The sequence below is a fragment of the Pteropus alecto genome, unplaced genomic scaffold, assembly GCF_000325575.1.
Source record: "Pteropus alecto unplaced genomic scaffold, ASM32557v1 scaffold95, whole genome shotgun sequence".
Taxonomy (NCBI): Eukaryota; Metazoa; Chordata; class Mammalia; order Chiroptera; family Pteropodidae; genus Pteropus; species Pteropus alecto.
The window spans coordinates 1730277-1732955 of record NW_006441071.1 but is presented as its reverse complement, the minus strand read 5'-3'; positions in this window follow the sequence as shown (position 1 = coordinate 1732955).

The following is a 2679-nucleotide window of genomic DNA, read 5'->3' as shown; positions in this document are numbered from 1 at the left end:
AAAAACACATAGGCTGCATTACAGTGACTCCATCAGGCAAGACACATGTCAAGGAAAAAGCATGAGAAAATTTGGCAGGTATGTATAACGTGTCAATAAATTAAACTAAGTTTATTTTCACAAAACCAAATGGTCAGACTTACTCGTGGTTTCCTACCAAGGAATAAGAATTACTCCCTAGAGAGAGTAATCAAAGTGCAATTAGACCAGTCCTGGAATTTCTTTAAACATACTGTCCTTTCTTCACACATGATCGCTCCTTCATTTTTGCAAGGGTCCTTAACTCAAAGAAACAATAATGGACTTTTCTAGGTTTGGTCCTTCTGTGATAACGTGCAGTCATAAAACAAGTTTTTGGGGTTTTTGTTTTTGTTTTTTTTTTTTTTAAAGCTATTGGTTTACAGTTAAGACTGTCCTTCACAATGTACCCATTCATTTGCTCATTTAACAAACCATAGCTTTGCCTGGTGGATTGGTCTATTTCAAATGCTGGCAAACAGAAAATCTATTTTCCTAATAATGGCAATAATTTTTAGCCTCTGGGCAGGAATTTATCACTCTGAGGATATTCCATTAAGGTCTTATTTGAGTAGTTTTTAAATAAAGGAACCATTGTACCGGGGGGACTCCATATTTTCAAAATGTAACAAACAGTCAAAGAACAGAGACACCAACAATGGATGAAGGTAGATATAATTTTAAAACAAATCAGACTAAAGGTAGATGATATTTGTCTCAGAAAATGGCATAGAAATTTGACCTATGAAAAGAAGTGACACTTTTTTCCTGTGGCCTAAGAGAACTGAAATCATCTTTCCCAAAAAAAGAATGCCCCAACTTGTTTCAAAGGTTGAAAAGACTTTAACTTGAGAATATCTGAAGAATGTCAGAAAGATTCAATAGCAAGAAGCAAAAGGAACAAGGCTGCCACATACAGGTGAGCAGGTTGTGTACTGCACAAGGGAGATAGGGTGACACATCTAAAGGAGCACTGTTCACTTCAGAGACATTATTAATTTTGTATATTTATTTTGACAATTTTTCAGGAGACATTAGTTAAGGATACTGCTCTAATAAACTCAGCATGACAATTTTCTGACAGATGAAAGTAAAATGCATTGAGGAAGGGGTGCCTATTTCTAATGTGAACAAAGGCTTCATATGGACTAACAGTGGCCCTGATGCAGAAGTTATGACTGCTAAGTGAAACACAATTCAAGTAATTCCTTGGAATAAATTGCTGCTTTGAATCAACTTTCCAACCCAACCCCTTGCACACAAGCACTCCATACGTGTTTAACGAACAAACAAAAAGCCACAAAAGATGATTGTTAGGTATGGTCAGGTGAGGTGATTAACCAAGATGTTACTGAAGACATCATGATTCTATTTCTGTAGAAGCTAATAGTCTCAGCACAGACAACAACAATTGATTATGAGATCTGAGGAATTTCAAAAAGACTCAACAGTAGACTCAATAGCCCCTTAACTCAGAAGCGGACACGTTTTCTCCTACTCTTGCTCATGCCTGGAAACAGGAACTTCAAGACAGTGAAGTTGCAAGATGACTATCCTTTAGTCACTGCACAGTCTCTGACTTTGTATGGTTGATAAATTTTTGTTATAACTATTGAGACTTGAGGGTTTATTTGTTACTGCAACACTGACTAGTATTACCTAAAACACCATGGCAAAAACATGAGACCCTACTTCCTCCTTTCTATGTGTCCTCCTCAGGTTGTCCACCTGCCTAGCCTACCATGACCATCTTTATTCAGTAATGCTGTTGGGGGGTGGGGTTTGAAGGAAGAGCAAAGACTCAAGAGTCTCTCCTCTTGAACCCTCACAAATGGAGTCTTTTGTGAGGACTCCATAGACACTAATGGTTCCCTTTGAGAGTGACTCGAACTTTAAACACTGCTCTAAGAGTTCTGAAATATTAATAGCATCTGCTTACTACAGGGGAAAATGTCGGGTCCTTATGGTGCATTTGAAAGAGCAGAGAATGAGGAGTCATAAATAACAGGCTTTAGTTTGGGTTTTTCAACTTCCTTGTGACAAAGTGAATCTGAAGGTGCTGTTTGTCTTCTATGACTATCAATGTCCTCCTCTTCAAAATGGGGATAATGGTATCTTCTCTTAAAGGTGATCATGAGGATTACATCCCAAAATACATGTAAAGATATTATGAAACAAAGCATATAATCAGAGAAATATTAATTCCCCCAAAAGCATCCAAACATCTCTACATATACTGGCTCGTGAGTCAACCAAACCCCCAAAGGTCCTTCTAAATTCTAAGGAGAGCAAATATATTCCTAACTAGACATTTAGGAATGTCTTATTGCACATGTATTATGTTAGGCTATATGCACAAAGCTAATAAAATTTCAGCTTACATCTGTATAGCACTCTATAGTTTATTAAGTTCTTTCATATATATTAAATCATGGTAGAGCTGTGCATTTTATGTGCTGAATGTATATTTTATAAAGCATTTGGGCCTTTGGATAATCAACGTATACACTACATACATGCCCATTGTATGCAACTAGGAGTCTAATGCTATTATTTTGTATCTTTATTGTCACAATATATTGATGGTCATATTTATGATTTATATGATGCTGAGCACTTTGTCAGGAATAAAATTCCTAATTAAAACTAGATTCTTTCAGG